Source organism: Musa acuminata, chromosome BXJ1-7 (genome assembly GCF_036884655.1).
Source record: "Musa acuminata AAA Group cultivar baxijiao chromosome BXJ1-7, Cavendish_Baxijiao_AAA, whole genome shotgun sequence".
NCBI classification, from domain to species: Eukaryota; Viridiplantae; Streptophyta; class Magnoliopsida; order Zingiberales; family Musaceae; genus Musa; species Musa acuminata.
The window spans coordinates 18873600-18888067 of NC_088333.1; positions in this window are offsets into that span (position 1 = coordinate 18873600).

The following is a 14468-nucleotide window of genomic DNA, read 5'->3' on the forward strand; positions in this document are numbered from 1 at the left end:
AAGCAGGGGGTCGAAAGGGGCGAGAAAGCGATGAGGAGTCCAAAGGGACATAGCTACCCAAAATCAAGCATCTGTTAGAATGGAGGTGGACTCGGAGGAGTGCTATAGAGACATATCTACTGATCATGAAGAAAAGGTATGCAGATGCGAGGCAACAGATAGTAGGGCTAGGGGCATGGCAGTGCCATGGTATCGTAGAGGCGGGACTTCCATAAAAATTATTGATCCTTTGCTCTCATGGAGGGAGAGCGCTTGGTCGTGAAAGGGGCCGAGGAGGTGGAGCATGCAGAGACAAACTCCAAGTATCGAGACAAGGTTGAAGGGCAAAGGCTAAGGAACTTCGTAATATCAGTGTCAACGAGCTTCTCATCAAGATAGCCGAAAGTGACGGACTTCGGATCATGCAAGAGTGCACAACCAAGGAACGAAGCAGGCAGTACGTGGTGCTATACCTTTGCTACTCAGTGGAGTAGGCGATAGGGTTGATGGAGAAGATGGTACAATCCCAGAGGTGACCAAATCTATTAGAGAATTACTCCATGTTGGGGTGAAAACTTCCTGCATTCCAGAAGTTCGATGGCATTGAGAAGGTGAATCATAGTAACTAACTAAACACAAGGAGTGCAAACACTTCAAGTGCTTCAGAAGTGTGAGCAAAGAGCAAGCGAAGGCCAGTAACCAGCTCGATGCATGGAGTACAACCTCGAGGAGGCGGGCGAAATCAGTTAGAATAGAGGTGGACTCGGAGGAGTGCCACAGAGACATATCTACTGATTATGACAAAAAGGGATGCAGATACGAGGCAACATATTATAGGGCCATGGGCATGGCAATGCCATGGTACCGTAGAGGCGGGACTTCCGCGAAAGTCATTAATCCCGTTCTCTCATGGAGGGAGAGTGCTTGGTCGTAAAAGGGGCCGAGGAGGCGGAGCATACAGAGGCAAACTCCAAGTACCGAGTCAAGGTTGAAGGGCAAAGGCTAAGGAACTTCGTAAGACCAGTGTCAACGAGATTCTCATCAAGATAGCTGAAAGTGAAGGGTTTCGGGTCATGCAAGAGTGCACGACCAAGGAACGAAGCAGGCAGTATGTGATGCTGTTCCTTTGCTACTCAGTGGAGTAGGCGGTAGGGTTGATGAAGAAGACGATACAATCCCAAAGGCGACCAAATCTATTAGAGAATTACTCCAAGTTGGGGTGAAAACTTCCTACATTCCAGAAGTTCGATGGCATTGAGAAGGTGAATCACAGTAACTAACTCAACACAAGGAGTGCAAACACTTCAAGTGTTTCAGAAGTGTGAGCAAAGAGCAAGCGAATGCTAGTAACCAACTCGATGCATGGAGTACAACCTCGAGGAGGTGGGCGAAGTCAAGTAAAGTTTGCCTTCTCAACCCTTAAGAGAATGGGTGAACCGAGTATCCTAATTCTCTTATCTATCCAGTAGAGGAGCTCTGCATAGGTTCAAAGACCATTCGAAGATATTAGAAGACAATAGTTGTCAAATCCTCACCATTGGTGATCAGTGCTACTGAGAGTAGAGTATCCGTCTCATTTCCCAACAAAATGCCAATCGAAAGCGAAAGTGATGCAAATCTACTTGGAAGTGACAACTAAGTGAAAGAAGAGTCGATGAGCAAATTTTGTGGAGGAAGGACTATAAACTTTATAAGCTTGCGAGGCGATGCTCGTTAAAACTCCAATAAGCATCCACCCAGTTCAAGTAGCATGAGGCATTTGAGAGACTGGCACATAGTAAAGATGGTCTTTTCCTTCATTTGGAGGATCCGTAGGAATCAACAAGGATCAACACAATTCAGCTAACCCCACACCAGAGTCAGAGTCATTGGTGAGTTGAAGTAGCATGACGGATCAAAGGTTCGACTACTAAAAAAAACAAAAACAGCAGCGGAGAGTAGTTAGTTGGGAGCCAAGAGGCGCATTACAGCTAGAGCAGAAGATTGAAGACTCAGCAAAGGCGAGGAGTTGTAGTGTTCACAAAGGCTTTGACGAGGACGTCGAAGGAATAAGTGGGGGAAATGTCATGGACAAACTTTGAAATAGGATGTTTGATGTAATGCTTATATATATCCGTGTCTTTTGGTATGTTCATGCTTTGCACAACATGTAAAGGGATGACCAAAGGCTTAATAGTCCCATTTTAGTTAGGTTTGGTGGCCACTTTAGGCTTGTAAATAAAGGTTGTGTCATGTGGACACTTGTGAGAGATTTTCGATCTGTAATAGACTATTTTGACCCTTTGTTATGCAACTATTCAGAGCTTATAAAGTATGTTTGTAATTTGCATTGTCTATGAAGTGTTTCCTAGAATGTTTACTTATGGATCCCGAGTGAGGCATTCTCTCTAACCCGTTTTCTCTTTTGTAGGTCCTAACGGACCATGAGAGGCTTCTGGGAGGCCGACCTTTACGGACGGACATGCAAGGGTGCTGCACGACTTAGGCAAAACTAGCTAAGTCCGTGACACATTGGCGAGTTGAATTAGTATGGCAGATCAAAGGTTCGACTACTCAAAAATAGTAGCGAAGAGCAGTTGGGAGCCACGAGGCGCATTGCAGCTGAAGCAGAAGATTAAAGACTCAGCAAAGGTAAGGAGTTGCAGCGTCGGCAAAGGCTTCAACGAGGACGTCGAAGGAATAAGTGGGGGAGAATATGACAGACAAACTTCTAAACAAGATGTTTGATGTAATGCTTATGTATGTTCATGCTTTGCATAGCATGTAGAGAGATGGCCGAAGGCTTAATAGTCCCATTTTAGTTGGTAGCCACTTTAGGCTTGTAAATAAAGGTTGTGTCATGTGAACACTTGTGAGAGATTTTTGGTCTGTAGTGGACAATTTTGACCCTTTGTTGTGTAACTATTCAGAGCTTGTAAAGTCTGTTTGTAATTTGCATTATCTATGAAATGTTTTTGAAAATGTTTGCTTGTGGATCCCGAGTGAGGCATTTTCTCTAACTCGTTTTCTCTTTTGTGGGTCCTTAGGGACCATGGGAGGCTTCAGGGAGACTAACCTTTGTAGACGGACACGCAAGGGTGCCGCATGACTTAGGCAAAACTAGCTAATTCTATGACAAGAAGTTCGCCGGAAGCTCGCCGGAAGAAGCGATTTACGCACCGAAACATGAATTATAGTAATGATGTCTTAAATGTCGTAGTTAGAGTGTAGATTAAGTTAAGATTGGGAGGTGATCTCACTAACTTAATCAGGTGCCAATTGGGCCCTTAACAGACCCAAATTGGGCCGAATGGAATAGCCCATTCGGTCCCTGAAGTCCTGGTTGGCGGTGGCACCGCCTGGGAGACTCGGTCTCCCAGGATTTTTGGGCAGTGGTATCACCCCTGTCAGGAGGTGGTACCGTCGACAATTATTGCTGCCAGCGGTGGTACCGCCCCTGTCAAGCAGTGGTACCGCCAAAACTCGATCTTCGAGCACTGTCCGGTGATAGTACTGCCCAGACTGAGTGGTAGTACCACCTAGTGCCCGATGACAGGCGGTAGTACCGCCCAGTAATGGCGATGGTACCCCCACGACCCTAAAAATCTAAGAATGGACACTTTTAGGCTCCATTTTTGAACTCGTTAGGGTCTATCAATATCCCACCCTTTCCTACATGAAAGAAAAATGAAATTCTTGAATTACTTTTGAGTCTTGAGGCTTTAAAGTATTGTAAATGTTAGAGTTCTCCTCATTCTTTCTAAGTGTTGAGATCATCCAAGAGAGGAGTGAAAACTTGTAAGGTTTGTCTCCTAAACCCATCAAAAGGAGAAAAGCTGTAAAATGGTGGTTGGCCTTCGCCTATTGAAGGAAGGCCTCTAGTGGACGCCGGTGACCTTGTCGGAGGAGGAAGCCGATAGTGGATGTACAGGTCATGTTGACCGAACTACTCTAAAATCTCAGTTTGCATTTACTTTGAGCATCTTTCCTTTATAGCAAATAGCATCTCCTCCTTACTGTACTTTAAATACGTCTACATTCACTTTGACGTAAACCATCTTCCTAGATCGGCTTTCTAAGAAGACTTTACGAAATCTACGTTTTTTCATTTGTGTGATTTACATTGCTGCAAATCACCTTAGTCTTCTCTTGTATTTTCACTTAAGACTTCAAGCTCAAATTTCTTCCGAAACGAATTGAGTTGAGATCATTCTCGTTGAATTGACTTTAATCGAAAAAAGGTTTTTTGAAATAGCGAAAGTTTTCTGCTGCACTAATTTACCCCCCCTCTTAGTGCGCTCTTGATCGCACTATCCGTCGTCTCGCATCTACATCTCTTTTCTTCATGATCAGTAGATATGTCTCTGTGGTACTCCTCCGAGTCCACCTCCATTCTAACTGATGCTTGATTTTGGGTAGCTAAGTCCCTTTGGACTCGTAGTCGCTTCTTTGCCCCTTTCGACCCCCTGCTTCAACACCTCTGTGTTCTCCAAGCAGCTCCCTTTGGTCGATGGAAAGATAGACTGCAACTCCCATGCATGGCCTCTGCCATTACGTTGTAGGGTTTGCACTGATTCTGTTCTTCTTAGCTTCCTTGGTAGCAACGTTCGCTTACTCGACCTTGTCCTCTGACTTGCCGAGCTCCCTTAAGTGAATATGGGCTTTGGAGCAGTCCAACTCTCTAGCTGCTTCGTTCATACCTCTGCATGATCAAGTCTCTCCCATGGGACTCACTGGTACTTGCATTCGAACTTTTCCCTTGGTGAAACACAACCCCCATATGCTAATGACAAAGGGTTTCATCCGATGTAAAATTCGATGCACGCATGAAAGACCCGCCTCTACGGTACCATGGCCTTCACTCCTTGAATCCATAGCCCTTCTTTCCGTCGTGTTATTCACCGAAGTGGAGCTTCCTGTTGAATCTTGTATTTTGATGATGAAACCACTTGATATGTGTTTATGATTTAATCTGCATTTTTAGTGATGTAGGATACTTCGATCAGGCTGAGACAATTAAAGTAGGAAAATCATGTTGGGCCGGAGGAACATGTTAGAAGATCGGACGTTGGGCCGGTGGATCGGTCGACATATCAATAGTAGGCTTCGGGCTATGGATTCGGGCATCAGGCCAAGAAGAGCGGGTATTGTGCCAAGGATATCGGAGTTACGGAGTCAACTGGCCGATTGGGCAATAGGCCGCAAGAGAGGACGATGGATCGAAGAATCGGACGAAGCGTCGAGGGACCAATGACATGCCAGACAACTTGATTAATTGCTTAGGATTAATTGTCTCGATCAAAGTTTTGTTTTACATGTGCAGGATTAACTACGATAGCTTGAAGACATAAAGCAAGTCTTCTGAAGTCAAGTTCGATAGGTGTTCGAGAGTCCGAAGATTCGTCGGAGATGTCGGAACCAACCGAGAGGAAATCAGGGACTTGTTGGAGTTTTCGGAAGTCCACTGAAGAGATTGTCGGAGGTTTGCGGAGATCACCGAGAAGGCTCGGCTACTTGCTGAACTCGCCACAAGATCGGGAGCCTGCTGGGAGTTCGCTGGAAGAAATCTGAGGGTGTATTGGAAGTCCACCGGAAGATCGCCGGAAAGCTCGCCGGAAGGAAACTCGACGTTGCCGGTTATAAGATCTACTTAGGACTATGTCTTAACTTTGTAGTTTGCATGTAATTAGGGTTAGGATTAAGAAATAGTCCTATATCCTGGTTAGGGTCCAAATGGGCCCGAATATGACTTGGTTTGGGCCAGATCTGAATCCCAACCAGTGACTTGTAAGGTCGGGCGGTGGCACTGCCCAGAACCCGAAGGACTAGGCGGTGGTACCATCAGACTGGGCTGTGGCACTACCCAGAACTTGAAGGATCATGCAGTGGTACTGTCGGACTTGGCGATGGCACCGCCCAACGCCCGAAAGGTCTGGTGGTGGCACCGCCAGTACACTATCAGTGTCAGACACTAACAAGCGATTGCACTGCCAGCATCGGGAACCCAAAAGTAATTCAAATTTGGAGCCCAAATTTGAATCCTCTTGGGGCCTATAAATACCCCTCAATTCTCAGCAGAGAGAACAACCTTTGAGAAGTTAGAGATTGAGATAAAGTCTTAGCAAAGTCTTCAGCAAGTCTTGTTTTCAATAGCTTAAGTGTTCACCTCCCTCTTTCTCTTTGAAAATTTGTAAGAGTGTGAACCGCTTATAAAAGGTTGTAAGAGGGGTATTTGTCCTTCCCCTTCAAGGTGATTTGCTAGTGGAAGTTGGGAGCCTCATCGAAGAAGGCTTCGCAAGTGGATGTAGGTCATTTCTCCGAACCACTTTAAATTGGTGTGTTCCTTGAATGTGTGAGCGTTTACCTTTCTGAAACCTTTATTTACATAGCAGCAAACTTTTGGTTTTTATCTCCTTACTTTACTCGAGCTACTTTTACCAAGTCATTCTTTGTCGAATCGAAATCTCTATGCATTTATGAAATCGTTTTCAAACTTACGAGTTTTAATCTGCTGCACTAATTCACCCCCCCCTCTTATTGCCACTCCGATCCTAACACTTCCAATAGCTCCCAATCATACCTTCGTATGATCTAGTCCCTCACGGGACTATGTCGTGTGTATCACATTGCCATGAACTGTTCCACCATGATCCGCTGCACCATGTCGCCTTATGGTGACATCTTTATTACATTCTGATCCTTATGGGATGAACTTGAATTGTGATCCCTCAATGTGTGGCCTCTGCCATACATCATAGGGTCTCTTTCACCTTCAATTTTGTTCGCTCCTTTAGCAATCAACCTTCATCCACCCGCTCTTAGGTCACACCTAGATGAAGCACTGCTCTAAGATAGTCCGTCGCCTAGTAGCTCCCAAAGTCTATCGACTTCACTGAAAGTGGTGCACCATTGTCTGGATCCTGGGCCTCTGCCCCTACCAGCACAATCTCAGCTGCATACCGCTTCCTTCATGGCAACTTGAATGGTAACACTGTGGCATATTCTTCAAGTGTACTCGCCTCCACATCCTCTTGCTCCGTGCCAAGGCCTTCTGAACACAACTTCGCCTCCGCAAGTTGAGTCATCTTAGTTCCTCCATCAAATGCTTCTCCGAGATAAGGTGCATATGCCTAGAAGCTTCCTTCGTCTTTGGAACCATGCAAGATGAGTCCGCTCCGTCAAAATAAAGGACCCATGGAATAACATGATCCTGCTCTTGCCTCTACAAGAGTTCATGTCCTTGACCTTTGTCCAAGGAAAGCACTGTGCCTCCGCTCCATGTTCCATCTTCTATGCTATCTCCCTTCATGTGGCTTGGGTACTTCGCCAAGTTACACCAAATTGTTCTGCTCCTCATTTTTGCATTGAGTTGATGGTGGCCCTAGTGCCCACCATTCCACGGGTCAGCCCTCCCTTGAGTCCGATCTCCATATTGACTCCAAGTGTGCCTTCATTTGTGTTGCTTTGGGTTACTCCCTCACTTGATCTCGTAGTGCATCCACCAATACATTCTCTTAAGCGAGATCATGCGACGACTCCTCACTGCTTGCTCGGTCCATTGAGCTTCGTGGAGTTGTTGTTTGTTGAGCTACTCCTCCTCAATATGTGTGGTCTATTGCACATGATTCTCCCTCTAGAGAGCCTAGACATATCCCTCCTGGATATCTATCCCGTTGGAGCAACATCTCTCTTTGTTTTGGAGACCACCATCCCCTTCAGACTACTCCGATTTGCTGAACAAACTGTGCATTGTTCTGCCTCCTACAAACACGCTTGCTAGATTGTGACTCCACGTTAATACAGCCCTCGCTGCACCACTCAAGGCCTAGCAACATGTTGAACTCGTTGCACACTTCAGCCTACTATGGACGTATCCTTCATATGCCGAAGAGAAAGTTTCAATGCTCCATGGTGCCAAGCTTTGGTCACCTTGGGATGGCTGCGAACATTCCATCATCCGCATACAAGCCGATGCATGAGTACCAAATTCTTCAAGTTAGCAATTCCCCTCACCTCTGTGAGCTTTGCACAACTCTTTTGGTCGCTGAGTAACTCATTCCACATTGCATGGTCTCATCCTTTACCAAGCACCTCGCTTGCCTTGAGGACCATCAAGTATAGTTGCTAACGTCGAGCCGTAGCTCGGACTTAGTCATCTGTTAGGACTCTAGCTAGGAGGTCCTAATTAAGAGGGACATTCATGTAAAACCTACCTAAGCCGACCCCTATTAAAGAGGTGAAGAGGCCAGTTAGAGTTAGGAGATTGTTTCTTAGGGAAGAATTAGGAGTTGTAAAGGAATATTAGTCTTGAGTAGGAGTCCTATTAGGAGTTGGTTAGAAGTAGGAGTCTTGAGTAGGAGTCCTATTAGGAGTTAGGGTTTAGAAGCCCTATAAATAGCCATATATTCCTCCTCTTTTCAGAAGCAATAGATGAATCTTTTCTGCAGCCTTTGAGCAGCAACTTGGAGGGAGGAACCCCTATAGAGTTCTAAGGAGGCCGATCCCCTAAAGAGATCAACCCCAAGTTTAGAATCTGCAAGGGTTCTAACACTTGGTATCAGAGCAGCATTCTTAACATCTCACTGCCCTTCCATAGCCATCCATTAACCCTCCACAGCCGCCGAAACCAATTCCCACAATTGCTTAAAAGATCGTCGCCAAATTCCGTCGTCATCTCCACCACCACGGATCATCCTTTGATCTCCCTGTGAATTGCAACAGGCTCTAGTTTCCTATCTTACTACTACTGCAATTTAGTTATCCTTATTCGAAAATCCAAAAAAAAATTGTTTCAAAATTGCTGCATAAACTTTTCATCGTAAAGTTTTCATCTCTATGACGAAAGATACATTGCAAAATTTCAACCGCATAGCATAGATTATTTGATCTTGCTACTACATTTTTTCTATCCAAATCTCTACGAAATTTTTATGACAGCTTTGACACTTCCTAACATCAGATTTCCCTTTGGTTTTGTCAAAAAATTCTCAATATAAACTATTGATCTCTTAGGTCTAATCTACTATATTTGAAAATCTGCACTGTAAAATTTTAGCCGCATAGCACTGTTTGTTTGATCTTGATACAACATCTTTTCTATCCAAATCTCAACAAAATTTTTATGATAGCTTTGACATTTCCTAACAGTGGATTTCCCTTTAGTTTGTTAGGATCGAGAGCACTAAGAGGGGGGGGTGAATTAGTGCAGCGGAAATCTTACAGCGATTAAAAACCAAAAGCTGCGTTCGTTCAAAAACTGTTATGATGCAAAAGCAAATTCTCAGTTTGTATCTAAGTGCAGTTTGCGTCTAAGCGCAGATTGCGTCTAAGCGCAGTTTTGCGTCTAAGCGCAGTTTACGTCTAAACTCAGATTTACGTCTAAACGCTGTTTTACGTCTAAACGCAGATTTACGTCTAAACGCAGATTTACGTCTAAACGCAGACTTACGTCTAAACGCAGTTTTACGTCTAAACGCAGATTTACGTCTAAACTCAGATTTACGTCTTAAACTCAGATTTACGTCTAAACGCAGTTTTACGTCTAGACGTAGATTTACGTCTAAACTTTGAAACTTGTTTGTATACTCGCAGAAGGCAGTATGCAGTTGGAATCAAGACGTAAACGTGAACTGAGATCTGATGATTGAGCAAGGAAAGCCGATTTACGTCTGAATGCAGTTTTACGTCTAAATGCTGAAACTCGTTCGTAAAATCGTAGAGGAAAGTTTGCAGTTATCAATAGGATCAAAATGTAAGTATAAACTGCAAAGAAGCTCGTTCGTAAAAGCACGGAAGACAGTTCTGCAGAATCAAACGTAAACGTAAACAGTAATGTATGAAAATACGAATTTACGTCTGAATGCAGATTTGGAAGAACAGCACTTAGAACTTGTTCGTGAAAGCGCAGAGAGCAGTAGTAATGAGGGAGGTTTGCAGTAATGATAAAGTGCCCGAAAATAAATGCAAACCAGAGATTTAGAGTGGTTCGGTCAGCCTTGACCTACTCCACTTTTGGCTTCCTCCACCGACGAGGTTGCCGACGTCAACTAGGTGCCTTCCTTCAATGGGCGAAGGCCAAACTGCCCTTTTACAATTTCTCTCCTTTTGACAGGCTCAGAAGACAACCTTTACAGACCTTTCTCTCCTCACTTTACAACTGAAAACTTGAAGAACAGAAGGAGGAGACTTAAAGGCTTTACAACACTTTTGAGCTCTTAGAATCACAGAAAAGATCAAGATTTCGGTGTAGGTCTGTATCTTTTCAGTGCTGAATGGGTGGGGTATTTATAGGCCCCAACCCAATTCAAAATTCGAGCTCAAAACGATCAAATCGATCAAATCCCAGAATTCTGGGATCAGGCGGTTGCACCTCTTGACTGGAGAGGTGGCACCGCCTGGCAGAGCTCGAAGACTAAGCTCAGGCGATTGCTTCTCTCTGCCAGAGCTCGAAGACTGAGCTCGATGGTTCCATCACCTGGCAGAGCTCGAAGACTGAGCTTGGTGGTTGCATCACCTGGCAGAGCTCGAAACTGAGCTCGGTGGTTGCATCACCTGGCAGAGCTCGAAACTGAGCTCAGGCTGATGCACCTCTCTGCCAGAGCTCGAAGACTGAGCTTGGTGATTGCATCACCTGGCAGAGCTCGAGACTGAGCTCAGGCTGATGCACCTCTCTGCCAGAGCTCGAAGACTGAGCTCGATGGTTGCATCGCCTGGCAGAGCTCGAAACTTGAGCTCTGGCGGTGCTACCTCTTGGCAGAGGAGGTTGCACCGCCCAGTCTAGCTCGAAGACTGAGCTCTGGGCGGTTGCACCTCTCGGCTGGGGCGGTTGCACCTCCCAGCCTCGCAGCCCTGGCGGTTGCACCTCCTGGCTGGGGCGGTTGCACCTCCCAACCCCACAGCCCAGGCGGTTGCACCTCCTGGCTGGGGCGGTTGCACCTCCTGGTGCAATCAGGGTCCGAATGGTTCACTCCATTCGGCCCAATTTGAATCTTTTCAGGGGCCCAATTGCCCCAAGATTAAGCTAATGGGATCACCTCCCATTTTCATGCTTAATCATCATGCTAACTATGATTAACTCTAAGACAACTTCTGCAGCTTTGCTCCGATGCGTCAATCGCTTCTTCCGGCGAGTTTCCGGCCAACTTCCGTCGATCATCCGATAACCCTCGGTGATCCTTCTGCGGACATTCGGCATACTCCTGGACTTTGCGACGATCCACTTGGCGAGTTCCGACGAGCTTCGCTTGGCAAGCTTCTGGACTTCTCGGATCTGTTCTCGCTGAACCTCCGACGACCGTCCGAACTTCCGTCGAACTCTCGAACTCCCAACGTGATCATGATCTTGACTCCGGCGCAACACCTGCTGCTTGTTTTACTCTCATCGTAGTTAATCCTGCACACTTATCTCAACACATAGATTAGATAACAAATGACAATTGACTTCATCATCAAAATCCGAGATTCAACAATCTCCCCCTTTTTGATGATGACAATCAATTGATAAAGGAGTTGTCCTTAACTCCCCCTATCTATATGCCATAGTTGAGATAAGTCAACCTTGAATTCAGACCTAAGAATTCAAGTGACGTATTGATAAGTTAGATCAGTTAAACTTATCAATGCTCCCATCATGATGCCCATCATGATGTATCTCTTCAAGAATGATGTCAAGGCATGACATACATTATCAAGTTTGTATGATAGTGTTTGTAACTATTCATCATGTAATAATATAAAGCTACGAAGGACTTTTTACATGATGCACACATTTGAGATTTTCTAGCAAGTTTGCATTTTCTATAGAATATCAAATCAAGATATGATGCAAACTATAGCACATGTTCACATATCTCTTGGTGATGCAAGGATGGCATAACATTGTTTATAGCATCACTCAAGTATTTGCAACTATGACATAGACATGATTATGGCAGTTCAGCTATGACATAGTGTTTATCAATTCATATATTTCTCCCCCTTTGTCATCAACAAAAAGCATGATAGCATTATTAAGCATATAAAGGAAGTCATGACACATATAACTCTTTATTGTTTGTTGCTTGACGGAGGAAAGTCATTTTTCAAAGAGTTTTCATAAGAGTGTACAGGAACATCCCATTTTAGCATACAAACCGAAAAATGAACTTCTTACATGCATTTGGTTAAAAATATTTGTCACATAATTTGCAACATGTTATTTGATCAAGCGTTGTCAAGGCATGTAATAGTAATAACATCCGAAAAATAATTTTAACTAGTTTAAGTATTCGGACACATCAACATTCCTAATTCTCTTCTTATGTAATCAAATTGTTCTTCACATAGGGGTTTTGTGAAGATATCAGCTAGTTGATGTTTGGTATCAATAAACTCTATGGTTACATCATGATTAGTGACATGATCTCGTATAAAGTGATGTCTAATATCAATGTGTTTTGTTCTTAAGTGTTGTATATGATTTTTAGTTAAGCATATTGCACTCGTGTTATCACATTTAATGGGAATATCTTTAAGATTCACTTTGTAATCTTCTAAAGTGTTTTTCATCCATACAACTTGTGCACAGCATGCACTTGCTGCAATGTATTCAGCTTCGATTGTTGATAGGGCAACCGAGTTTTGTTTCTTAGATGACCAGGATACAAGGGCATGTCCTAAAAATTGACATGATCCTGATGTGCTTTTTCTGTCTAGTTTACAACCAGCGAAGTCCGCATCAGCATAAGCTGTTAATTCAAAATTTTCTGATTTTGGGTACCATAATCCTAGATTGGTAGTTCCATTAAGATATCTGAGTATTCTTTTGACTGCTTTGAGATGAGATATCTTAGGGTCTGATTGAAATCTAGCACAAAGTCCTACACTGAACATGATGTCTGGTCTGGTGGCAGTGAGGTAAAGTAAACTTCCTATCATACCCCTATAGGTTTTTTGATCGAAGCTTTCTCCATTCTCATCAATTTCTAACTTAGTGGAGGTGCTCATAGGAGTGTCAATGGCTTTTGAATTATTCATTTTGAACTTCTTTAGCAAACTCACAGCATATTTGGTTTGACTAATAAAGATGCCATTGCTTAGTTGTTTGATTTGTAGGCCTAAGAAGAATGTTAACTCTCCCATTAGACTCATTTCGAATTCATGACTCATAGTTTTCGCAAAGGATTCACAAAGAGATTCATTTGTAGAACCAAAGATAATATCATCAACATAAATCTGAACAATGAGAAAATCATTTTCAAAATTCTTGATAAACAATGTAGTATCAACCTTGCCTTTTATGAAATTATTTTCAATGAGAAAAGAGCTAAGTCTCTCATACCAAGCCCTTGGGGCTTGTTTTAAACCATAGAGAGCTTTAGTTAATCTAAACACATGATTAGGGTAGCCATTATTTTCAAATCCAGGAGGTTGTTCAACATAAACTTCTTCGGAAATGAAACCATTTAGAAAAGCGCTTTTAACATCCATTTGAAATAACTTAAAATTATTGCAACTAGCGTAGGCAAGGAGCATCCTTATGGCTTCCAATCGAGCCACAGGTGCGAAGGTTTCTTCGTAATCGATACCTTCTTCTTGGTTGAAACCTTTGGCCACTAATCTAGCCTTGTTTCTAACCACGATACCATTTTCATCTTGCTTGTTTCTAAAGACCCATTTAGTACCAATTACTAAATGGTCATTTGGCCTAGGAACAAGCGTCCACACCTCATTTCTCTCAAATTGATTTAATTCATCTTGCATTGCGATAATCCATGAATTATCTTTCATGGCTTCATCAACACATTTGGGTTCAATTTGGGAGAGAAAAGCGGCGTTGGCACAAAAGTTTTTAAAAGAAGATCGTGTTTGAACCCCCTTTGATGTGTCTCCTAGGATTAGCTCCTTAGGATGAGCATCTATATACTTCCAATCCTTGGGTAAGGATGTTTTGGAAGTGGATGCAACCAAGTTGCTATTTGGAGACGGGGTTTCGTTTAAATTCAAGGAATCAAAATTAACATCATCATCAAGATCATTTTTCTTAATTTCTGAAATCTCATTGAAAACAACATGGATGGATTCTTCAATAATTAAGGTTCTTTTATTGAAGATGCGAAAAGCCTTAGAAACCGAAGAATAACCAAGAAAGATTCCTTCATCAGATTTAGCATCGAATTTTCCTAAGTTATCCTTTTCATTCAAGATAAAACACTTACACCCAAAGACTTTAAAATATGAGACATTGGGTTTTTTGTTATTCCATAACTCATAAGGAGTTTTGGTGAGTAAGGGTCTTACTAGGACTCTATTTAAAATATAGCATGCAGTGTTTACAGCTTCGGCCCAAAAATATTTGGGTAGGCTATGTTCATTCAACATGGTTCTTGCCATTTCTTGTAAATTTCGATTTTTTCTTTCTACTACCCCATTTTGTTGAGGATTTCTTGGAGTAGAGAAGTTATGATTGTATCCGTTGAGTTCACAGAATTCTTGGAAGTCATGGTTTTGAAATTCTCCACCGTGATCACTTC